Source organism: Notothenia rossii, assembly GCF_949606895.1.
Source record: "Notothenia rossii genome assembly, chromosome: 3".
NCBI lineage: Eukaryota > Metazoa > Chordata > Actinopteri > Perciformes > Nototheniidae > Notothenia > Notothenia rossii.
Window position 1 is genome coordinate 55,200,352 of NC_136901.1, and position 26,818 is coordinate 55,227,169.

The 26,818-nt window shown below is 42.5% G+C and overlaps 2 long non-coding RNA genes across 3 annotated transcripts; one reads left to right on the forward strand and one right to left on the reverse strand.

The window, feature by feature from the left end:
* Positions 1-20,501: 20,501 nt before the first annotated feature.
* On the forward strand, positions 20,502-21,708 carry LOC307033620. Of its 2 annotated transcripts, XR_013806580.1 has the most exons (4): positions 20,502-20,707; positions 20,883-20,976; positions 21,107-21,225; positions 21,572-21,708. It is a non-coding gene; the product is annotated as an uncharacterized lncRNA (long non-coding RNA). The 2 variants fall into 2 exon arrangements; XR_013806581.1 differs by having other exon boundaries at positions 21,107-21,633.
* A 69-nt stretch (positions 21,709-21,777) lies between these two features.
* On the reverse strand, positions 21,778-25,006 carry LOC307033621. The gene is made up of 3 exons (XR_013806582.1): positions 24,181-25,006; positions 23,604-23,782; positions 21,778-23,220 (listed from the first exon to the last, which is right to left on the reverse strand). It is a non-coding gene; the product is annotated as an uncharacterized lncRNA (long non-coding RNA).
* Between the last annotated feature and the right edge of the window lie 1,812 nt (positions 25,007-26,818).

Genomic DNA, 26,818 nt, shown 5'->3' on the forward strand with positions numbered 1-26,818 from the left:
CGGTCGGTTCATCCAAACTACGGGTAATCCTGGAGCGGACAAAGATATTTTTATTTGCCTGAAGGATGGAAATAAACAAAGAATGATATTTTACAGGACATGATGGATATGTGTTTTTTCCAGGCTTTTTGGAAATAAACCAAATGTGATTTTGCAGTGCATTATATAGCTCATTTTACCCATGTGATGTTGTGCAGTACATTACTGAGCTCATTTAACGATATGGTCTACCAGGCGAAGTGGGATGCTGCCATGTCCCAACTGGTCTCCGGAGGAATATAAGGAGAGTTGACAGGGGACTCTGCCCAGTGCTCATGAACCAAATGAGGGGTGTGTTAGAGGGGAAGGCTCTGGCTGTTTATGCAGCCTCTGCATCTACCTTCTCTCCCCACCCCGATACCAGCGCGTGCCTGCTGTAAAAGGCAGGTGCACGGGCTCTCACTGCCACTAACTCTGAGCCTGGCTCCCGAGCAGCACGTTCTCCCCGGCAGTCCGCCAGCAGATGAAAAACACCCACCTCTCCGCCTCTTCCGAGGGACGAGGGAACCGCGCGGGGGGGTCTGCTGGAGGTTCCTGCCGGGTGCTCCGTACTGCGTTTCACCGGGATCTGGCTCGAAAAACTCGGAACTCTGACTCCAGTGCGGTGTGGCGGTCTCGCCCTGGCTGTCCACCGTGCGCCTCCGGGTACCTGACTCCTCCGGGGGCAGGTGCGAGGGGTTCAATGCACCAAATGAGGGGTGTGTTAGAGGGGAAGGCTCTGGCTGTTTCTGCAGCCTCTGCTTCTACCTTCTCTTCCCACCCCGATACCAGCGCGTGCCTGCTGTAAAAGGCAGGTGCACGGGCTCTCACTGCCACTAACTCTGAGCCTGGCTCCCGAGCAGCACGCTCTCCCCGGCAGTCCGCCAGCAGATGAAAAACACCCACCTCTCCGCCTCTTCCGAGGGACGAGGGAACCGCGCGGGGGGGTCTGCTGGAGGTTCCTGCCGGGTGCTCCGTACTGCGTTTCACCGGGACCTGGCTCGAAAAACTCGGAACTCTGACTCCAGTGCGGTGTGGCGGTCTCGCCCTGGCCGTCCACCGTGCGCCTCCGGGTACCTGACTCCTCCGGGGGCAGGTGCGAGGGGTTCAATGCACCAAATGAGGGGTGTGTTTGAGGGGAAGGCTCTGGCTGTTTCTGCAGCCTCTGCTTCTACCTTCTCTCCCCACCCCGATACCAGCGCGTGCCTGCTGTAAAAGGCAGGTGCACGGGCTCTCACTGCCACTAACTCTGAGCCTGGCTCCCGAGCAGCACGTTCTCCCCGGCAGTCCGCCAGCAGATGAAAAACACCCACCTCTCCGCCTCTTCCGAGGGACGAGGGAACCGCGCGGGGGGGTCTGCTGGAGGTTCCTGCCGGGTGCTCCGTACTGCGTTTCACCGGGACCTGGCTCGAAAAACTCGGAACTCTGACTCCAGTGCAGTGTGGCGGTCTCGCCCTGGCCGTCCACCGTGCGCCTCCAGGTACCTGACTCCCCTGCCTCCTCCGGGGGCAGGTGCGAGGGGTTCAATGCTTCCTCCCCCGGCTGCGGCGAAAGCCGGAGTGGGACGGAGCGCCCGGAGGTACTGTTATCCCCACGTTTTTGTACCCAAAACTGTCTTGTGAGCTCGTGGCAGAACCATGAAACAAAAAACAATCAATGTATCGGACCCATCACCAGCCCCGCGTTGGTGCGGAGGTGGGACCATTTTAACAAGGTGGTAACCCAAGTCCTCCCCTTGGTCCGTGTTCCCTGCATTGAAGCATCGGACCCATGGTTGCAATCACTAGTTGGCTAACGCATATAAACGGAGAAACAGAAAACCATTTAAATAGAATTCATTGTGTGTGTTTTTGGAAGGATGTTGACCGAATGCCCGGTGTGCAGTCTCCGCTATCTGGCTTTGAATAAGCACCTTAAGCACAAACATGCAGTGCGGAACCTGGAGGAAAGAGGCATCATTCTTAAAATGGCCAGTGGTAGAATAAATGTTCGGACCAAACCCTGTCCCATCACAGGGTGTTCGTATGCTGGGAAGAAACTACACCGTCATGTAACTTGTGACCACCCTGAGTTCTCCCGAGATGAGGCACATCAGGTCAAGCATAGTGTGGCCATGCAGTTGCTCCATGACCTCCGAGAGACTAATCCCATCATTGGAATGGCTACATTATTGGATATAGACAATGAGGAGGAATACCCGGTGCACCCTCCACCCTTCTCCCCACATACCGAGTGTGACGAAGAGGACTGCATGCAGGTGAGGCTGGACAATGTGGCATTGAGGGCTCAGAAGGATGCCCTCATTGATGAGGTGAAGACCCTGCGCTCCAGGCTAAAACAGGGTCTAAAACCCAGGAAGCAGAATGCCACTGCTGCTCTGCTTGAGGAAGACGAAGAATGTATATGATTTAAGGGCTTAGCAATCCCAAGTACCCCCGACATGAACTCAGTAGCCTCCGGCAGCAATACCCCTCTCAAGACCCCGGTGAAGACAGTCATGCGGTCCATAGAAGCCTCTGCGAGTGAGACCCCTCTCAAGTCTGTGATGCGGTCCCCAGAAGCCTCCGGAAGCAAGACCCCGGTGAAGACTGTCATGCGGTCCGACAAAGCCTCCGGTAGTGAGACCCCGGTGAAGACTGTCATGCGGTCCCCAGAAGCCTCCGGAAGCAAGACCCCGGTGAAGACTGTCATGCGATCCGACAAAGCCTCCGGAAACAAGACCCCGGTGAAGACTGTCATGCGGTCCCCAGAAGCCTCCGGAAGCAAGACCCCGGTGAAGACTGTCATGCGGTCCCCAGAAGCCTCCGGAAGCAAGACCCCGGTGAAGACTGTCATGCGGTCCCCAGAAGCCTCCGGAAGCAAGACCCCGGTGAAGACTGTCATGCGGTCCCCAGAAGCCTCCGGAAGCAAGACCCCGGTGAAGACTGTCATGCGGTCCCCAGAAGCCTCCGGAAGCAAAACCCCGGTGAAGACTGTCATGCGGTCCATAGAAGCCTCTGCGAGTGAGACCCCTCTCAAGTCTGTGATGCTGTCCCCAGAAGCCTCCGGAAGCAAGACCCCGATGAAGACTGTCATGCGGTCCGTAGAAGCCTCCTGTAGTGAGACCCCTGTATGCCAGAAGACCCGTGCGTCTGTCTCCAATAAGCTGAAAGCTAATCTGGCTAAGGACTGGCCCTCTCCCCAAAATCAATGGTCCACTGGGAAGGGACGGGGGAATACCATGCGTGAAATCACGTTGCCTAAAAGCATGGAGACGTACATTCAGACATACAGAGGTCATTGTGGGGGTCTCGCACCGACAGTAAAACGGAAAGAGAATTGTATGTCCAATGTCAGCCGGATAAAGAACTTCATAGTATTCATGGCCCATGGTGTTGACCGGCTGTCAGACTGGCTGTTTCTAAAAGACACAAAGAGGGTCCGTGGCTGGAGCAAGTATATTTCAGAGTCGGGCCGGACAGTCACAACATCGCTGTTGTTCCTGAAGACTGTGAACCATTTCCTGAGGTACATGTCTGCATCAAAGCTCCGGGGGTGCAGGCTCACCCAGTCTGATATGACCCACATCATCAGAGAGGTGAAAGCCAAAATTAACGATTTGAAAAAGTCTGTCACTCTCCACCAGTTTAAGGTGAAGAGGGACAAGCTGGATCGTCTGCCGAGCCAGGCGGAGCTTCTCGCCGCCATGGCGGCCGCTGAGAAGCGCATCCCTGATCTCCTTGACCTGATGGCTAGCAATCCGACCTCAATCACCCAGTACCTGCTATATGGCTATCTAACCCTCCATTGGAGCCTCCTGTATGGCCACCGTCCGGGTGTGTACGCAAACATGAGCAACACGGAGGTCTTTGAGGCAGACAGAAGGGGCACTGCTGAGGGCTACATCATCCACGTGCAGGATCACAAGACTGCCAAGACATTTGGTGAAGCACAGCTGGTGCTTACAATAAAGGAGTTTAGCTGGGTCATGCGGTGGATGGGGATAAAAGAGGGCTTGTCGGGTCCTCAGAGTGAATTCTTCCTTTTCACATCGGGGAAGCAGGCTTCCAAGAACCTGAACGCTCACTTGAAGAGGGCTTGGGCTGATGCTGGGCTAGAAACAGCCGTCACCTTCACCATCTTGCGCACTGCCCTGGCTGACAATATCAAGCATCACCAAGATCCAGAAAGCAGGTCGATTCTGGCTAGGTTTATGTGCCACGACGTAAGCACTGCAGACCGGTTCTACGCGAATACGCCTGGAATAAAGGAGGCATTGAAGATCCGCTCCATGTTCAGGGCGGCGGCAGCAGCTGCAGCAGCATCATCATCATCATCAGAAGGAGGTCTACCACCGTCAGCTACCTCCGAAGAGGACTCAGGGGCGGAGAGCAGCGATACCTCTTCTTCAGGACCGATTGATACTCCTGATGAGGGGAAAGGGGCCGTGGACTCAACCTTTTTTCCCCGGTGCACTGTACAAGTTAGACGGCTAATATGGCCCCCAGGCCCCTGTTAATCATGTTGTAATCATGTTGTAATCATGTTGTTATTATGTTTATTTTGTAATACTGTTTTTGTAAAAATGGTGTGATAATTAAATAAAAAAAATAAAAAAACATTAGTATAACCTTGAAGGTTCCCAGGGTCAAATACAGTGCCAGGTATCAGACTATTTAAACAATGTGAACCAATGATTAAGACACCTTCCCTGGCTTGTAAAATGCAGTGATGCGCCCTGGACGTATCAGACTATTTTAAACAACTTTTCCCTGCCTTTCAAACACTTGTTCCTGGGTTATAGCCTGTCATTTTGCAGGATATAATTTAACATGGAATCTCTCCTGGAAATGGACATATTCTGTGCATTTCTAGGAGAGGTTACATGTTAAATTATATCCTGCAAAATGACAGGCTACAACTCTCTTCCATACGTTTAAAAACACTTTTCCGACTATTTTAAACAACTTTCCCCCGCCTTTCAAACACTTGTTCCTGGGTTATAGCCTGTCATTTTGCAGGATATAATTTAACATGGAATCTCTCCTGGAAATGGACATATTCTGTGCATTTCCAGGAGAGGTTACATGTTAAATTATATCCTGCAAAATGACAGGCTACAACTCTCTTCCATACGTTTAAAAACACTTTTCCGACTATTTTAAACAACTTTTCCCCGCCTTTCAAACACTTGTTCCTGGGTTATAGCCTGTCATTTTGCAGGATATAATTTAACATGGAATCTCTCCTGGAAATGGACATATTCTGTGCATTTCCAGGAGAGGTTACATGTTAAATTATATCCTGCAAAATGACAGGCTAAAACACCCAGGGATACGTGTTTGAAAGGCAGGGAAAAGTTGTTTAAAATAGTCTGATACGTCCAGGGCGCATCACCGCATTTTACAAGCCAGGGAAGGTGTCTTAATCATTGGTACACATTGTTTAAATAGTCTGATACCTGGCACTGTATTTGCCCCTGGGAACCTTCAAGGTTATACTAATGTTTTTTTATTTTTTTTATTTAATTATCACACCATTTTTACAAAAACAGTATACATGGCTACAACTCTCTTCCAGACGTTTAAAAACACTTTTCCCGACCATTTAAACATTATTTCTGGCTTGTAAAGTGCGGTGATGAGCCCTGACAGTATCAGACTATTTAAAGGGTTACCAGGAGCATGAGAATATCCTCCACAGAAGGGGTGGTGGTGCCGTGAATAAGGCTGAATATGGATACCGATGTGCGGACGGTAAAGCACCGCAAAATCCACCCCCTTTAGGGTTACCAGGGGCATGAAGTTCTGTAGGGTGTGAACATCTGGGTTTAGTCCGTGGGGGAGTGCTTAAGTCCGGGAGTCCGGGGACTCACGGTGTGCAAGGTTATGGAGGTGCCCATGTCAGGGACACATGCTGGAGGTCTGTGGTCCGTCCTTTGGGGGTCTTGGAGGGGCCACAGAGAGGAGATATCCCCGGTCTCTGTCCTGGATGAGTGAAATAAACAGAGTCTCCATTTCAGGGACACATGCTGGAGGTCTCTCTCCCGAGAGTGGACGTCCATTGCCTGTAAATAGGTCTAACATTAGGTCTGTCACTTTGGCTAACCGCACCACTGTCTGTCGTCTCCCGCGAGTGGACATCCATTGCCCCTAAATCAATCAATCAATCAATCAATCAATGTTTATTTATATAGCCCAATATCACAAATGTTACATTTGTCTCAGTGGACTTCACAGTTTGTACAGAATATCAGTATGACAATACGACACCCTCTGTCCTTAGACCCTCACATCGTACAAGGAAAAACTTCCAGAGAAAACCCAGTTTAAAGGGAAAAATGGGAGAAACCTCAGGGAGAGCAACAGAGGAGGGATCCCTCTCCCAGGACGGACAGACGTGCAATAGATGCCGTGTGTAAATTGAAAAGATAATACATTTGCAACATAGGTAGTCCAAATGTTTGGAAATGCATGTGTGTATAATAGGAAGATGAATCCATGAGTATATCCATCCAGGACTTATGATCCAGGACCACAGCCACGACTCAAGATCCAGGACTCGCAATCCATGACACAGGACCGCAGGATCATCCATGACTCCGGATCCCGGCGTATATAGACACCAAAAAGAAAGACATTTGGGGAAGCTGGGTTAATCGGAACATGAGAGTACACAGGTATAGACAGAGAGAAGGAAGAAGTAAGATGTCCCCCGACAAACTAAGCCTATATCAGCAAAACTAGGGGCTGAATCTAATCAGCCCTAACTATAAGCTTTATCAAAAAGGAAGGTCTTAAGCGCACTCTTAAAAACGGATAGGGTGTCTGCCGTCCGAACACAAACTGGAAGCTGATTGCACAAAAGTGGAGCTTGATAAGAAAAGGCTCTGGCTCCCATTGTACTTTTAGAGACTCTAGGAACAACCAACAACCCTGCATTCTTGGAACGCAATGCCCTAGTAGGACAATAGGGTATAATGAGTTCTTTAAGGTAAGATGGCGCCTGCCCATTAAGGGCTTTGTAGGCGAGAAGAAGAATTTTAAATTCTATCCTGTGTTCTATAGGGAGCCAGTGTAAGGCAGCCAGAACAGGAGTAATGTGGTCCCTTTTCCTAACTCTGGTTAGTACACGAGCTGCAGCATTTTGAATCAGCTGAAGCGATTTGACTGACTTCTTGGTACACCCTGATAATAAGGAGTTACAATAATCCAGCCTTGAAGTAACAAATGCATGGACTAGTTTCTCTGCATCGTTTTGAGGCAAGATATGCCTGATTTTTGCAATGTTACGTAGATGGAAGTAGGCGGTCCTTGAAATTGATTTTATGTGGGCGTTAAAGGATAAATCCTGATCAAATATAACACCAAGATTCCTTACAGTCTCACTGGAGGCCAAATTAATGCCATCCATAGTTAATATATCTTTAGATAATTTGTTTCGTAGATTCTTCGGGCCAAGTACAATAACTTCAGTTTTGGTCGTGTTTAACATCAAAAAATGTAAGGTCATCCACGTTTTTAAGTCCTTGAGGCAGTCTTGAAATTTATTTAGATGATTAATTTCATCAGGCTTGATTGATAAATATAGTTGAGTATCATCCGCATAACAATGAAAGTTTACAGAATGATTCCTTATAATATTGCCTAACGGAAGCATATATAGGGTGAACAAAATAGGTCCAAGCACTGAGCCCTGTGGCACTCCATGGCTAACTTTGGTTTGCATGGAAGATTCATCGTTGACACGTACAAACTGAGAGCGTTCAGATAGATAGGACCTAAACCAGCCTAAAGCAGTTCCCTGTATGCCAACTAAGTGCTCTAGTCTTTGCAATAGGATATCATGGTCGATAGTATCAAATGCAGCACTAAGATCGAGCAAGACAAGAATAGAGACAAGTCCCTTGTCAGAGGCTATTAGAATGTCATTTGTGACTTTAACCAGAGCTGTCTCTGTGCTATGTTGTGTTCTAAAGCCAGACTGAAAATCTTCAAATAAATCATAGTTTTTTAAGTAATCACACAGCTGTTTTGCGACTGCTTTCTCAAGAATCTTTGAGAGGAACGGAAGATTAGAAATAGGTCTATAGTTGGCTAAAACCTCTGGATCGAGGTTGTGCTTTTTAAGAAGCGGTTTTATCACTGCTACTTTGAATGATTGTGGAACATAGCCTGATAATAAAGACATATTCATAATATTTAATAAAGAAGTGCTAATTAATGGAAAAACTTCTTTTAACAGCTTAGTTGGAATCGGGTCTAAGATACACGTTGATGGTTTAGAAGAGAGAATCATTGAATTTAATTGTTCAAGGTTTATGGCTGAAAAGCATTCTAGTTTACTATCTAGTGTAATATTAGAACTTACGTTTCCGGGAGCTGTTGATAACACTATACTGGTTAAAGGCAAGAGGTCATTGATTTTGTTTCTAAGAGTAACAATTTTATCGTTAAAAAAGCACATAAAATCATTACTACTGAGTGCTATGGGAATAGAAGGCTCAGTCGAGCTGTGGCTCTCTGTCAGCCTGGCTACAGTGCTGAAAAGAAATCTTGCATTATTCTTATTCTCATCTATTAATGAAGAGTAGTATGCTGCTCTGGCTTTACGCAGTGCTTTCTTATATTCATTGAGTGTAATTTGCCAAATTAAACGAGATTCTTCAAGTTTAGTGGAACGCCATATCCTTTCAAGTTGTCTCGACTTTTGCTTTATTTTGCGGGTTTCGGCATTATGCCATGGAGCTAATCTATGTTGTTTTATTTTCTTCTTTTTCAAAGGAGCAACAGAGTCTAATTTTATTCGCAGCGCATCTGTAGCACTATCAACAACATGATCAATTTGGGGTGGTGTACATTTTGTATAAGTTTCCTCCCCTACATGCAGACATGCTATCGAGTTAAGTATTGGTGGAATCTCTTCCTTAAATTTGGCTATAGCACTAACAGATAGGTTTCTGCTGCAGGAGTTTTTGGCTAATGCTTTGTAGTCTAGTAACAGTAATTCAAAAGTTACTAAGAAATGGTCGGATAAAGCAGGATTATGCGGTTCGACTAATAGTTGCTCAATTTCAATACCATAAGTCAGAACAAGGTCAAGAGTGTGATTATAGCAGTGGGTTGGTTTATTTACACTCTGACAGAAACCAACAGAATCTAATATAGAGTTAAATGCAACAGTAAGGCTATTTTTATCATCGTCAACATGAATATTAAAGTCACCTACGATAATTACTTTATCTGTTTTAAGTACCAAAGCTGATAAAAACTCAGAGAATTCTGATAAGAATTCTGAATAAGGACCTGGTGCACGGTACACTGTAACAAATAAGATTGGCTGCAAAGTTTTCCAGGTCGGATGCGTAAGACTGAAAATGAGGCTTTCAAAGGAGGTATAATTTAATTTTTGTTTAGTATTGATAAGTAAACTTGAGTCAAAGATTGCTGCAACTCCACCTCCTCGGCCCGTGCCTCGGGCAATATGAGTATTGATATGGCTGGGTGGAGTGGCCTCATTTATGCTGACATATTCTTCATGTCTCAACCAAGTTTCAGTGAGACAACAAATATCAATATTATAATCTGATATTAAATCATTTACCAGTATTGCTTTAGATGCTAGAGATCTTATGTTTAAGAGACCACATTTAATCTTCCTGTTTTGTTGCACTGTAGTAGTTGTTACATTTACTTTTATTAGGTTATTATGTATGACACCTCTATTAGGTTTTACCTTAAATTGTCCTTGGGCAGACACACACACCGTTAATATTGGGTATTTTATTGGGTTCGGGATTCCTATGGATGACTGCCTAGGAGAGAGCGCAGAGAAGCGTGTAAGACTGCGACTCTGCCTCCTGGTCTCAACTCCAGTTTGTCATGGATTAAGTCCACAGAGCCCTGAAATGTTTGCCGAAATGAGATTTGCACCTTCCAAAGTAGGATGAATGCCGTCTCTCTTAATCAGACCAGGTTTTCCCCAGAAGGCTGTCCAATTATTCACGAAGCCCACATTGTTTGCTGGGCACCACCAAGACAACCAGCGCTGACATGATGACATGCGGCTATACATGTCATCATTGATCAGATTGGGGAGGGGACCAGAGAAGATTACGGTGTCCGACATTGTTTTAGCATAACTACACACCGACGCCACATTAAGTTTGGTGCATTCTGATTGGCGTAAACGAACATCATTACCACCGACGTGAATAACAATCCTACTGTATTTACGTTTATTTTTAGCCAGCAGTCTAAGATGCGCCTCAACGTCGCCCGCTCTGGCCCCCGGAATGCATGTGACTGTGGACGCTTCGGTCTCTAAATTCACGTGTCTCATAATAGAGCTAGCAATAACCAGAGTTGGCTTCTCAGCGGGTGTCTCGCTGAGTGGGGAATATCTGTATGATATGTGAACGGGTTGGTGGGGACCTGCGGGTTTCGCGTTATGCCCCTAAATAGGGTCAGGGACAAAGTGACAGATCCCCTGACCAAGGTTGAAGCACAGAGTTTGGCAGAAGAGGTTGGGTCATACCGCTTCCTCATTTGCACAGTGGTATGGTATGACATTCTTCACCATGTGAACCATGTTAGCAAGCTCCTGCAGTCTGCCACAATGCAGCTTGATGTGGCAGTTGACCTCCTTACAAAGGCAAACATGCCTCTGACTAGTTATAGAGACACTGGCTTTGCTGCAGCTCAGGCTGGAGGAAATGAATGTGGAGGCTGTGCTGAAAGAGAAGAGACTAACCCCTAGTTTCCACCGGGTCCGTCTGTGCCGCGTAACGGCTGCGCCGCGGTTTTGGTCCGGCCTCCTCCGGCGTCATACCCTACCGGGCGCGTTTCAGAAGCATTTCAGAAGCGGAGCGTCTTGCCTGCCGGCTCGCAGTTTTATTTGATTTGAGCATATTTCCTGGACAGACTACTTTGTACAGACAAAGTTAATAATAATTGTAATACCCCAGTTATAAACGACATGAATCGAAGATGTGTTGCTGTATTTTAGTGGTAAAAAAATGCATTATGATCATCATCATAATTATTCTATATATAATTTATACAGTGCCTGTAAACCGGAGGAGAACGCTGGCATTTCTCCTCCTACTTGAAAGACTACGGAGGGAAAGGGTCTGCAAAATTAGTTTGTGTGTGTGTATATATATAGGCCTATATATATATATATATATATATATATATATATATATATATATATATATACATATAGGCCTATATGCTATATATGCTCTGAACGTTCCACTTCCTGCCTGCCCGACATTACCTTACGGCTGCGTTGCATCGAAAAATAGACTTCAATCCTATTTCGAGCGGAGCCCAGCGGCGAGACGCTTCAGGGACGCTTCTGAGCCGTAACGCGGCGCGTCTGGTGGAATAGCACCCATTGACTAGAGTGGCCGCGTTCCCCACGGACGCCGCGGCGCAGCCGTATCGCGGCCGTATCGCGGCCGTAACGCGACGCAGACGGACCCGGTGGAAACTAGGGGTGAGAAGCACAAAAAAACACTTTGCCTATGAAGCCCCAGACGAGCCTATTGCAGATGCCATGAAGAGGCTAGAAATGACATTCTCCAATGTAGTTGTTGACACGACTATTGAATCCTGAATGGACAGATTTGAAACTCTGGGTGAAGTGAGAGCCAGATTTGGAGTGCTGCTCAACTTAAAAAAACTGGATGGTGTGGAATTGTGCAACCAGTGTGACAAGCTCTGCAGCACATTAAGCACTGGAGATGGAGGTGACATTGATGGAAAGGAGCTGGCTCTGGAAATTACCAATCTGCCGAGCCTGCCTACATGTGAAATGACTGCACTGGAGCTCCTCTCTTTCATCCACAAAAAAACCTGAATGAATTGTATCCCAATATGTGGATTGCCATGCGAATCGCCTGCACTCTTCCTGTGACTGTGGCCTCAGCAGAGAGGAGCTTCTCAAAGCTGAAGCTCATCAAAACCTACCTGAGGTCATGCATGGGACAGGATCGCCTCACTGGTCTTGCCATAATCAGCATCAACCATGAGATTGGCAAACAGCTGTCTGATGACATTATTGATGACTTTGCTTCTAAAAAAGCAAGGAAGCAGAAGTTTTGAGGAGGAGGAGGAAAAATGTAAAGTAAACATTTTTGAGAAAATGCTGCATCTCTTTCATTTATTGACATAGAGGAGCCTCATTGTTTACCTTTTTTTAATATCATTTTCTGTAAGTTTCAATTGCTTGGGTCAACTTGAGATGTTCAATTTGAATTTAAGAGAGGTTTTCGTTAATTTAGCCTGTTTTCCTCTTAAAGTGTAACAGATGAATGCATCTCCACAGATCATCTTAAAGGCTTTGTAATCCTCTCAATGTAGTTTGACAAAATAGGGCCCCCAAACAGCATCTTGCATAGGGTCCCCAAATAGCTAGAAACGGCCCTGGTTTCACACCTGAACAGAAACAGTTAATAAGATCACAAGTTCCAGAGTAACATTTACTGCCGAGCGGAGATGCATTAATATCCATTTAGTTTTTGAGAGCAGGTTTTATATGTTTAGTTGTACCTGAGTCTCTTTCAATAGCTGCAACGGTTGTTGTTCTTCTTCCTTATCTATCTTCATTATCTATCAAGGCTATAGTTTCTCTCCATTTCTGTGGGTTTTTTGTGACATTTGTATTTGGAACCGAAAACATGTATTGACTTTGTTGGTTCTGAACAACATACATTTGTAATACAATGAGAAGCCAACTGCGACAATTATTTATTCAACAGAACTAATTAACCCAACAGACCTATGCATTGAATAAAAGAGTCAACTGACACGATTCTAAGCCCCACTTTCCCATTCGAGCTCGACCATACATGCAGAAGTATGAACTCATTTTTCAGTTTCTCTGACTACATGTGCCATCTGTGTGTATGCATCAACCACATTACCTCCACATTTGGTTTACTTTCACCCAGACTTTATCCGATGCTTCCAAATGCCATATTTTCAACCCAGTGATCCACTCAGACACCTCCAGCTGTTCAGTTACATCTGTGAAAAACACCACAAGCAAGTGCCTTAGGGGATCAGACTCTCACAACAAAATATTCTACAGCTTTCCTGCTGGGGATCAAGATGCTTCGCCCAGCAGCCTGTAGGCTATCCACATTTATAGTGAGGTAAAAAGGGCGAGACATCTTATGTGCTTTCCACAAGGAATGTTTTTTGTGCTCACTCATACCTCAAGTATTGTAATGTCATTTGAAAGACTGCAAATCATGTCTTTATTGCCCAGCCACTATGGTAGCACACTGCAATGCATACAAGCATATACTGGTACATCTCCACCATGTTTGAGAAAGATAAAGGCAACAAAAGAAAAAAATTACACATATGGCTAGTCTCTCTGAATCCTGAACTGAACCTGAAGGACTCCTAAAATATTTTTAGCAAAGCTCCAAACATTGGCCAAAGACAAAAAACTGTTAGTTTAACTTTAGGGGTGCCATAGGTGCCCCCAAAGGTAAAAAAGACAACACCTTTCACCAAAAGACCATTTGTCCGACATCCCATTACTTTAAAAAACAAAGCAACAGGCATGACCTTCATTTCTTACCCTTAACATCTTGCCCAAATCAATATCACTCCTTATGCTTGAACTTAACCAATCCCACCAACAAAGGCAACGACTACTAACGCCAATCAGATGCATTATAAGTACCAGATTTTGTGTTTCTCAATCAATTGACCATTACAACAGTAGCAGTTTTATTTCAGGTAAACAAACTGTTAAGGGATTGCCGTCCAATGGGAATATTTGGGGAGTTTGGTGGAATATTGGGAAATGGACAGCCCCACTCAGTAGATGCCTTTTCATTGCTCAGCCAGTCAAAAAGTGACCACAGATAATCTACCAACACACACCTTACAGAAACCTTGCTGAGGGATGAGCATTAGTTCTGTCTCTAAAGAATGAAAAAGCATGCTAGATTCTAGATGGCAGGTGATGGAAGCACAATCTGCCCTTCAGCAAGAGGAGTTTGCCAGAAGCTGCCTGACACATCCAATGTGGAAGACTCTTTGGCACCTTTTAGCTTTAGAGCAATGTCCTCTGTCGGCCGCATGTGTCTCTCATGCTTGACCGCTTTATTTGGGCGTTAAAGGTTGACACACACTCTGACTGTGTCCTCATCTTCCATTCCAATTCCAATCCATTTATCATGCACCGTTTGGAACAACACAAGTTAAATGCTGCACATTCAAACTATAGCAAGAAAAAAACAAAAACCAAGACTGGAATATAAGAAAATAACTCTCATAGAAACCTTGTTGACCTTAATGAAATGTATCATGTCAACAGATTACACATAATCGGTTAGTGTATCGTAATCTGTTGACATAATACATTTAATTAACGTTTCAGTTTTTTCAGTTAACCCTGTAAAGCCCAAATATAGAAAAAAAATAGCATTTATTTTGTTGACCTTTCAGATGTTGTTGTAGGGAGCCAGAAATGAAAGAGTTTTCAATTTTTTTCCGTTTTGGTAAGTTTTTAGGGAAATGTTGTGATATTACAACGTTGGGCTTAGGTGGGAGCAGAATTCCTGTATTTCTACTCACATTGTCTGAATAAATATATTGAACAACTAAGGGTTAGGGTGAAGATAACAGCATGTATAACTCTTCCCAAAGCCCTAAAGGATAAAAAAGACTGTAGAGTGGATCTGCTTGTACAATTTAAAGTCAATGTCACAACCAGATTTGAACATGTGGTTTCATGAGACATCACTCAGCACTTATATCAAATATCAAATATCACAGCCTCAGTTTGGCTCTCTGTAATGTTTATAAAGTTGAATGGAATCTACGCTTTGATGTCATTGAGAATAGATAGAATTGGGAGGGATGAAACCCTCTTTAATGGTCACACATGCAGAGCACACAGCACAGACAGTGACATTTGGCCTCTGCATTTAACCCATCCTAGTACCAGGAGTCTAGTACCAGGAGCAGTGGGCAGTTAGTTTTAGATAGTGAATCTATAGTGATATTTTAGATTCAAAGAGTTTGTTATCTTTTTTTGCTGATGTGTCATTAACACTATTTTGTGTTAAAGGTGAAATGGAGAAAGAGCACTTTAGTGTATTTAGATAAGAGACCAACCTGCACAGAGAAAACTGAAAAGTTGACTTGAATTAAATGTATTGAGACAACAGATCTCACATCACTGTTTTAGGTTAGTTGAAAGCTACACTTTTAAATACAAAATATTGTGTTCAACTTAATAGCATTACTTTCAACTACCCTAATACAGTTATGTGAAATTATCTGACATAATACATTTAATAAAAGTAAACGTTTCAGTTTGTTGTGTAACATTGGCAACTCATGTTGATAATCGGGTGCAAAGATGCAAGGGTCTAAATGTCCAGAATCTAAATTTGGAATGTGAAGTGTTTAAAATGTAATGCTTTTATGTACTACATTTTTATGAAAAACATGCATTTTTTAAAACGTTGACACAGTAGAGGGTAGAAATGGTGGAAAAAGAAAAGGGGAATATCATTGGACAAATCAATTTCAGGTATATGGCATGTACTGTTACATAGTACTCTGCTACCAAAGTATCACAATCTTGATTTAATCCTCTTTTCCAAATTGTCTTGTGAGGCTTTTACGTCCTGCAGTTTGCAGATTAATATCAGAACAGGATGACCAAATAATGTTAGAAAAACTGTTTTTGCGTTTTCAGCAGTTTCTGATATTTAAATTTTTTCTGTGCAGCTACTGTAATAATCCTTTGTCTAAAACCACTGGTGTTTTTTTTCCCCGCATTTCAACGTCGGCGGACTGGCCTGAAGTAGCCCTTCTCTGTTTCTGCCGTTTTTCAAACTCAGCACTAAAGAGTAACGCTTTGCAGCTTTTTTTATTTCATTCATGGAGCTGACAAAGCATTACGCTCAGCTTTGAGCTGATTATAATAAACACGCCTCTACATGAAAACTCAATCCCATCATCTGTGGGGCACTGTGATTCTTAACACTTCCTAGACGCAGTTTTATACAGAGTTTAAAAAGAGCTCAAAAGAAAAATGATGAGTAAGCTGTAAATCCATGCATTGTTTTGTTTTTTATTATTATATTTTAATTTTTCAGTTATAAGATAAACACAGACATTGCACCAGATAACAGAAAAAACAACAAAACATGCAACAACACCAGATAACAGAAAAAACCACAAAACATGCAACAACAAGTAACTAAACAAGACATAACGGGGGGGGGGGGGGGGGGGGGGGGGGTACAAGGATGACTCCCTAAGACAGCAAATTGTTTCATACAGAGGACATTACATACACATTACACAGGAGATTCCATATTGACAGGTTCAGATATGAGAGCTGCGGATAGTGAACCGTAATCCTCCTGCCCGCCTCAAAAGCCCCAGCAGAGAAGCTGCACGCTCCATGTTCAGCAGGTCCAGATACTCCCTCAGCAACACACTCTCACTCCATAAACGTCCAGGAGCGAGGTTTGGTCAGGGTCCCGTGGCGTGCAGTTGTGACGCTCCTAGGCTCCTTCAGCTTCATAAAGGGACACAAATAGCTTTCAACTGATTGCAATGTATTCCCATCTGCGCCGGGATTTGACGCTCATAGAAGCACGGCATTCGTTTGTGTCGGCTGCCCTTAAAATGTGAGCGTCCATTCCCATTGGATAACGGAGAATTGTACACCAGGAAGTAAGTATTCCCCTTACTGTCAATTGATTTTACAGTGATATCTGCACTACTCATCGACTAAAAAACACCAGATTATCCTTGTTAATTACACAACATTGATTGGTTTAAATTGTGTGCAATGCTTTTGTATTTTTCCCCTTCGATTCGGAGAAACAAATATTTTTTCAGAGTAAAGGTTCGCAGAAGACACTACACTACCCAGAATCCCCAGCTATCGTTTAGGACTACACCATGTGCTCTGTTTGACAAACCCCGCGATTAGTTCTCACGCTCTGTGATTGGTTGACCTCCAACTGCATTCCATATGAAAAAAAGACTTTTCGTAAAAGATAAAATAATACTTTATTCAGCAGTGCTTGCTTTACTCTTTGAAAGTCATCACATGAATGCATTGTAATAAATGGTTCGGCTGCATTAAATGTATTACACATCTGTCGTAGTTCTTTATTTTTATTTATCTACAGAGATCGGGCTCAGAATAGACCAGAAACTATTATTTTACCGTTCAGTTTGAATTTCACAATAAAGTTAGTAGTAATATTTTGTCTTGATATTATTGTTTTTTATTAACTACTAGACTGCTGGGTAATGTTAAGGCCATTTTTCTGTGTTGCTGTGGGTTTTTTCCATCGCTTTTGTGTTACAAATATCAAAACAATAACTAAATATATCCGTCGTAAACTAAACCAGAAACAGCAGTACATTTTATTTTGTTTACACTGTAAACTTGACAGCTTTTTAACTCAAACCACCTACTGGTTAAAGCACGTTATTACACGTTTAGAGTAATGCATTGCAGGTAGATTGTGTTGCTTTTTAATGACTGTTTAAAATGCCTTTTTCTTAATGTCTTTTATTATTATTAACTACTTGTTACTTGTTGCTAGGGACGCTGCTATCGATATTATTTCTGTTATGTTGTGTAACTGTTTAATGGTGTTATCTTTATTGCTACCCCCTTCCCCGTCAATAGTGTTGGTCCAAAAACGGCATCTAAAATTGTGGCATAGATAGCCTACGTTATTTTCCCCTGTGCAATTCTCCATTTACTGAACAATAACACATAATTATCCTTGTGTTCATTTATTTGTTTGATTAATAAACACAAATTGGAGTCCGTCAGGACCGAGGGTCGGAGCAGCGCATTTGCTTTAGAGAATATTACACCCGGAAGTAAGTATTCTCTCCGCTTCGCTTGACAAACCCTGTGATAGTCCTCAAGCTCTGTGATTGGAGAGTGTGCTCCGGGGGTTAGGCCAAGCGTCGAACAGCCCTTGAAATGGGATGGAACCACGACAGACTGTCCAAAACTGGATTTGAACTGATCCACCACGTCCCCCCCTCCCCCACCCCGTCCCCAGAACTACACATGCTGGCTATTGTGTTTCGCAACATGTTCTCTATCTATGGCACGTCTCTACTGGGAGTTGTAGTTTTAAAAGACGTTTTCGTATTTCCCATAATAAGAAGTTGCCAGTATTAAACTGTGTACATCCCTGGATGTTTAGGGGATAGGAAAAACTCAAATTTAAAACATAATATAATTAATAAATGGGTGAAAATAGCTTGTGCCCATAATGGAAATGGAAATGCAGTGGTGTTTATTTGTAAATCATTAAGTATAATCACACAAATTCTGTGTTTTATACTTAATAATTCTGTTTTTTTTTAAATTGATTGTTCAATACCTGACAAGGCCGGAGATGAAATATCTACATACATCTTATAAGAGTATAATACATATATGTATAATATCAGTTAAAATAAGTGCTTCAACATAGTTAACATTGCTGGAGGTATGCGCAAATATTGATCGATGTCTTGTAATGCACTATTGAGGAACCTGCGACCCAAGTTTTTCATTCATAACTACACCATTTGTGAATATGATATGTCAATAAATCTTAGAAAATCTTGAAAGGGATGTGCAAAATAGTCATTATATACAGTCTTTAATTAACTATTAGTAGAGAATAACGAGTAATGAATATACTTTATAGGGATCCTATTAATATCTAATAATAAAAATAATGAAATTCAATAACATGCTTTAACCACCAGGTGTCCCTTTCTATCAGCTGTGCACCTTTATGTTGTAAATACAGCCTATCTACCAATTGGATCAAATATAAAAGTCAGCCGAATTAGTGTTGATACTGCAAAGAGACGTATTGTGTGAAAAGAAATGTAAGATGTTGTTTAATTGCTGATATATTTATGATCCACGTCACGTTTTCAGTGTTGGCGGCAGTTCCTCATGTTTGTCTAGAAGTCTTCTCATCAGGGCTCTATAAATAGAGAACTACAGCTGATATGTAATATGTAATGCAGCCGAACCGTGTATTACAATGCCGTTATGTGATGACTTTCAAAGAGAAAAGCAAGCACACTCGGAATAAAGTATTATTTAATGTTTTTTAAATATTTTCGGTCTGTTTCCGGTATTTGTTAATGACGATGTGATGTGAAATGTGAGACTGGAATTGCACAGGGGAAAATAACGTATCTATGCCACAATTTTAGATGCGGATTTTGTTAAACTAATACGTTTGCGCTGTGGACCAACACTATACATTGACGGCGAAGGGGGTAGCAATAAAGATAACACCATTAAACAGTTACACAACATAACAGAAATAATATCGATAGCAGCGTCCCTGCAACCACCTTGGTAACAATGAAAACGTTCTATGGACGCAATTTCCTGAAGTAATCTTCTTAATAACTAGCAAACTAAAGATCATGTGCATCCACTGCACACATAATCTGAAATAACAACTAATATTTATTTTGTCTTACCTTAACACTAGAACCGCCAGAGGTCGCTGTATACCTAAAACCTCCAACGTGTAAAATGTACCCGCTATAGATTTTCAAGGTACAATGTTCTTTTATTTATCATACAGAACAGTGAGTTTTGATCGCACAGGGATGAAACTAATACAATAGAATCTGTGGACTCTCAGCTTTTCATATGATATAGGTTGTGCAGATAGCATGAAGTTAAAAATATCGCTAAGAGTGCTGATTTAAACGCTTGGTGTTAGACTTGTGTTTTGTTTAGGTACAAATCTCTCTATCGATATATCTGTAATGTTCTGTTCTTTGAACATATATGTCACGGTTTGTGAAACAAGCAGGACCCAAGTGCAGATACAAACTGAAAACTTCCTTTATTTCAAGGCTATGATATCTCTATACAATGACAAACAGAACACTCACCGCAGAACTAGTCAGGGAACATGGCGAACCGACCAAGACAGACAGACAACCCAGAACTTAAATACACACAAGACTCAATCACACAACAAGACACAGGTGAGGAGGGAGGAGAAAACACAGGGGCCCAGGTGAACATAATCAGACAATTAGACACACCAGGGAAACTAATGACAAGAGGAAAACACAGGGAAAAGGACCAGACAATAACCCAAAGGAAAACGTGACATGGAAAACAACAAAAACACCCAAACCTACAAAACTATAAACGTGACATAACATGAGAATCGTGACAATATAATTGTCTACATAAATAGACGACGCGGACTACTTCTCTCATTCCGAGTGTCCATCTTTCTTCAACCGGCACATAACCTGCACACATGCATTACGTCCTCAACGTGAGCTCAGTCATCCAAGATCTTGTATTCTCCAAGATGTTACACTATCTATAACTATCTATCCGTCTATCTCTCTCTCTATCCATCTATCAATATATCTATCTATCTCTCTCAATATATCTCTCTATCTATAGACCCTTTTAAAGCCGACGTCATCAAAAAGTTGCGCGCGCATGTGGGCAACGGAAGTGGTGTTGTTTTCAAGCAGTTCTGAATGACAAAGACGAGGTAGCAACTGGTTAGCAAGCATTTACAAACTGTACCCAGCATCAACATGTCTGGTTGTTGCGTATACGGTTGTACGAATCGCTATTCCACCGGCGGACTAAAGTTGTATAGGATTCCGAGAGGACCACTTCATATCAGGTAATGAGGTTATCTAGCCTACTCTTTGATTTTACGGGAGAGCCTTGTTTACATTAGTTATTGTCTGTATGATGTAGAATAATAATCAAATGCAGCTAAAGTTTGATAAGCTGGCGTTAGATTTGCCTAGTAGCTTGCTAGGCTAAACCAACGTGTTTGTGTTTTATTTTTGCAGGCGAGGCATCATTGGACTCTAGTAGTCCTGATTTTGTGCCATCTGTGTTCATGTACACAAAACAAAGCCAGAACCCAAATTCAAAGATGGACAGGTAAGATTAGAGTTGACATCCTCTCAGTCGTTTTTTGTTTTGTTTACCTCTCTTGCATACGCTTTGGTGCCTACAGCTGCTGTTTTGAGATATGGATTAGTCTAACTATGAATGTATGCTGTCACTGTAGGTACCATAGGAAAAGGAGGAGAGCTGACACTGCAGCAAATCAACTTGTTACTTCTGAAACTCCAGAACAAGAATGCGGCATGGATCCAGAGCAAGAATGCAGCATGGATCATTGTCCTGGTATGAATATATTTATGAATATATGAATATATTATCTTACAATTAACTGATTGATTGTCAGGGTTCCCACCCTCACTGAAAGAGTCAGTGTGCTCCTAGTGTGTGTGTGCTCCTGCCAGGCCCACTGCTCCAATTGCTATGTATGTCTATGTGTGACGTGTACACTGGCCCCTGGATGGGTCCAATGCAGAGGAAAAATCTCCCCCTGGGATCGATAATGTATCTTCTCTTCTATCATGGAAAAGTTTTGAAAATTAATTGGTAAAAATGTGTGAGAACCCCTGAATTGTGATCTTGTTTGCATTGGTTGCAGCACATGCTAATTTTTCACTTTTCTATATTAAAGCTGAAGAGGATATCCCAGTTCCAAAGAGAGAGTACGATGATCTGAACCTGAGATACAGTCAACTTCAGGAGGAATATGTCAACCTGCGACAGGAGTTTGACACACTATGAGCAGAAAATGTAAAGCTGAAAGAGGAGCTGCAAAAATCTAGATTCTCCTACACCACTGTTAAGTGCAACATTGGACAATTGATTTTTCTCACAGGACTGACCTCTGTGGTCTTTGAGTGGCTGATTACAAAAATGATGGGCAGCGTAGAAAGAATTCACAACAAACTTACAGTAGAGGACCACCTATTGATTATATTGATGAAATTAAGGTTGGGCCTATGTAATACTGACTTGGCTTATAGATTTCAGGTATCAAAAACCACCTTATCAAATATTTTTGTGGAGCTGGGTCCCTGCTATGGCCTTGGTCCTCAAGCCACTCATTAAACGGCCAAGTAAGGGTGCAGTACTTAAAAATATGCCAAAAATATTCAAGCGCAACTTTAGAAGATCCCGGTGCATAATAGATTGCACAGAAATGTTTATAGCTAGACCCAGTAATCTGACTTCCAGGGCCCAGACATGGTCAAACTATAAACACAACAACACCATTAAATATTTGATCGGCATCACTCCAGCTGGTGCAATTTCCTTTCTGTCTCCTGGGTGGGGTGGACGGGTTTCAGACAAGCAGATCACTAAGGAGTCAGGTTTCCTCAAACTTTTGGAGCCTAGGGATGAGGTTTTAGCAGACAGAGGATTTCTCATCAGAGATGAGCTTGCGGCATATGGTGCAACCCTTCGTATCCCTCATTTCACAAAAGGAAAGAAGCAGCTTTCTGCACAGGAAGTGGACACATCTAGACAACTTTCTCTTGTGAGGATCCATGTAGAGCGAGTTATTGGTCGGTGGAAAAACGTTAAGATTTTACAAACAGTTATTCCTTTGTCGCAGGTTGACATACTAGATGATGTTGTTATTGTATGTGGTGCCCTCACAAACCTCTGTAAGAGTGTTGTTCCCAAATGAGTTACACATAACCATGTATGACTTATAAAGTGATTTTACATTTGTAAAACATGTATATAGGCCTACTGTACTTAAAACTTAATGCATTTTAATAAACCTCCCCACATTGGCTGCCACTGGTGTGTCTAATGGTCCTTTCCCCCCCAGATTATCTCAACAATTCAGAGTGCAGTATCACATTTATTTGTAATGTTGTTACTAACAGAGTTTCATTCCATTCAGGTGCCATTAAAGTGCCACTAAACATTAACAACATAAAAAGTAGGAGTATGTACAATATATTAGAATCAAACTGGTTCTGTATGTTGTAAACGGTAAATAATAATTTTAGGTCGCAACTTATCTCTATGGATACATATATAGCATTACAGAATACAACTTAAAATATCTTGTTGCACTGAAGTGCATCTAGACACAGCTGTCAATAACAACATCAAATGTAAAGAAAAGGCTGATGATGAATTCATTGTTTCAACTGTAATGCAACTTTAACAACCAGGGAAAGACAATCCATAACCGACATCTAACACCATATCTGGCCATATCCGTGTCACTGTTTTCCAGGCTCGTCAGCACTGCAGCACCTGGGTTCACATCCCGCAGTTCCCGGATGTCATCATCTGTCAACACTGATAATAGAGCAACAAAAAGACACAATTAGTGTGCTGCATAATGTTCACATTTTAAGAATAATGACTGAATTATTCTAAAACCAGACCAGTTAAGCTGTAGATAACAAACAATCGAATTTCTAGAATCAGTAATCTGAAGACAAAATGACAAACATATTAGAACTAACAACAAATGATACTGAAACTATTCAAACTGAGCGTGTAGGTTTACAAAAAGTCATGATGCCACGTTGGTCTGTAGGCCTTTTCATCTCTGCATCACCAAGTAACACCTTTCTCAGGCTACATTATGGTGTCAAAACACTGAGGAGAAATCCTGAGAATTAATTAAATGCACTATGGCAAAAGGAAACTTATCTTATCTGTCAACTATTACATGCCTCTGGGTGTGATACTATTCTTCCTAGCAGATGTTGAAGCTGCTGGAAGTTTCCTGCCAAGCCTCTTTGGTTTGTGGAAGCTGATTTCCCTCAATGGAGCTGGTCTGACTTCTTTCCTGCTGATGTCTTTCCACACGCACACTCCAGAAGTAACCGCTGCTTTCTCTGTCCTTCCCATCCTAACATAGAGCTCAACTTTGAATAATATTACAGCCTGAAATTTCACAAAATCATAATAAACATACTGGGCTTGAAAGTAACATTTGCTCTCAGACAAATCTCGGCTCTGGCTATGAAGTAGGTAAACATCTAACTTACTAGACATGTGAGTATACTAAGCTTAATCAGGTTTTGAATGTAACTGAATGATATTGGCTGCTGACATTTTGAACACTGTTGTCGCTGTGTTGTTGTTCATGAAAATGTTAGTTTCAAACCCTGGTTATGATGAGAAAGTTACAGGGCAAGGCATACGATTTTTGATATGGAAAGGAGAGTAATAGCCAGCTGAAAGGACAGTAACACACCCCTGAACTGTTACCTACAAGCCCACAACACCAAATAATAGGCTACTTACCTCGCCATACAGGTGCAATTCGCTGTGAGGACGTAGTTTTCTTGTTGGTTGATTATGACCCAAGCCTCATACATCGTTGTCTTGTGTCCTTGTCTTTGACTAGGGAGAATTTCTGATCTCAAAATACAAAACTCTGAGTCTATGTCATGGTATTTGACGTTCTTTACATGACCACAGACAGCCTATTCGTAAGCATCCACTGATTTATAGGCTCGTAATTTCTCTCTGGTGTACACGCTCGGTTTCTCAATTAAATAGGTATATATATCTGGCCACTGTATATTCGGCCACTTGCTAACGTCTTCAACCCACTCATCAATAGAACACGGATCTGGAAGTCGGACACCATTTGTCAAAGTCAACTTGTTAAGGTAACATTCACGATCTTTAGTTGATAATCCCCTTGCGTAGCTTGACAAGCTGTTTATCTCTGCCATCCTTCTGTTGCCACCATGCGCGCGCATATGTTCTACGTCATCATTGTATACAAACACAAAAAGGGTCTATAAGGAACCGCAGTAGACAAAATGCGTTGCTATAGCAACACGTCATGTTTACGTTGCGTTTTCTATGAGGTAAATATTACCAGCTGGCGGATATAGGTATAAATGGCATTTTTGTTGGCGATTTTTTCAATCTGACTTCATATTGACAATTGTTAACAACAGAGGGTGCTACATAACACACTTTCAGGAAAAGTCACGGACTGGGAGACTTTAATATGTTATTGAACAAAAGTTACATACAATCAAAAAACAGCTGCGGGTAAAATTTACCCGTTGGCGGTTCTAGTGTTAAATGTAAGGTCACAATAGATCATTGTTATATGTTCTGGGTCAGTTGGGGTTAGTCTGGTTTGTTTGGGATTCCTGGGAGGCAGGGGGGATTTAATTATTCGACAGAACAACAAATCCCACACAGTTATCTTCAACATATGCATGTTGCTGATGTTCAGGTGTATATCAGTGTGTAGTGTCTCTACTTTAAAGAGTCCTCTCCTGCTGATGTTCAGGTGTATATCAGTATGTAGTGTCTCGACTGGGACATGTCTCCATGCTTTAATGTTCAAAAAGCTCTTTATTTTTCTCATACTGCCTGTGCACCTATTTTCACCCTCTGTCTGAAACCAGAGCCCAGTCTGCTCTGATTGGTTAGCTGGCCGGCTCTGTTGTTATTGGTCAACCACTTAGAGATGTCCCGCCCCTTAGCCTATCATGTACAATGGGTTGGAGTGCTGGCCTGTGTGTGTGTGTGTGTGTGTGTGTGTGTGTGTGTGTGTGTGTGTGTGTGTGTGTGTGTGTGTGTGTGTGTGTGTGTGTGTGTGTGTGTGTGTGTGTGTGTGTGTGTGTGTGTGTGTGTGTGTGTGTGTGTGTGTGTGTGTGTGTGTGTGTGTGTGTGTGTGTGTGTGTGTGTGTGTGTGTGTGTGTGTGTGTGTGTGTGTGTGTGTGTGTGTGTGTGTACCTAATATTGGTTTACCTGTGTAATTGAAAGGATTTGCCAGCTTTCAGGAGCATGTTAAATCCTTTAGTACTTTTTGTAAAATGCGGCTTCAGAGGCTTTCGCATTCGGACCTGAATACGTTTCTCTCACATTCTTTTCGTAATAATATTTAATGATTTGTGTGAATCCTTTAGTTCACCAGGGCTTTATTGGCTGTGTGCCTGCTGTGAGTTGACTGACTGAGTGTCGGGAAAACTAGTGGTAGTTTAGGTGTGATAACTTTAAGCAGTTCGCTTTAGCCTATATGAACTACATTTCTACATGTTTTAATACAGACAGGACCTTAGCGCTTTGAAAATTGAACTACTTCAGATCTTTAATCCTCATCATACTTCTCAGAGCCCCATATTGTTATGAATTGAGCTTTTTGGTTATATTTTTCAAATGGTTGGACATAGATTATGTGATGTTTGTATTTGTCTAGACTCAATCATATTTGCAGTCCATCATGGTGAAGCTGGGAGGTTTGATCCAAACACAAGTCTTGGAGAATGCTTTAAATATCCATATGTTTTATATCTCACGCTGACTGTAAAAGAGTGAATGCCTTCTTCATCAGACACTTTTTTTGTTCGTTGTCTCGCTTTCAGTTGGAAACAGATGAGTTTACAGCAAAATGAAACTACAAAAATGGTATTACCTTGGATACATGTTATTTGTGCAGAAAGCTTTTCTACTCAACAGAAAGTAAAGCTACTATTTGACAATCACACTTATATTTTGTTCTGCTGTCTCCCTCAACTGCTGCTATGTTTTCCCAGGCTCTGGGGAATACATTGTTTCTCTCACTTCTCCAGAGCTCACTCACATGCTATGACTAACATCATAATGCCGAGTTAAATCCCACGATGGTAGAAGAAATCTATGCAGAGCACAGCATGGACCCTGAGATTACTCATCACGGCACAGGACGTTTCCAGGGTCCTGATATAATCCCTGCTGCAGCTGCTCTGAAGGAGAATAGTAATTATTATTGTATTAATCCCTGGAAGAATAACACAAAACGATGACTTGTTTTTTACACCCACACATAGGCCCGAAATATACACATGGACCAATGTAAATTACATTTTTAAAGAGAGATTTTAAAGGGGTTTTTTTGTGGGGGAAATTACTCAAATCAGGTGTATGGGTCGAC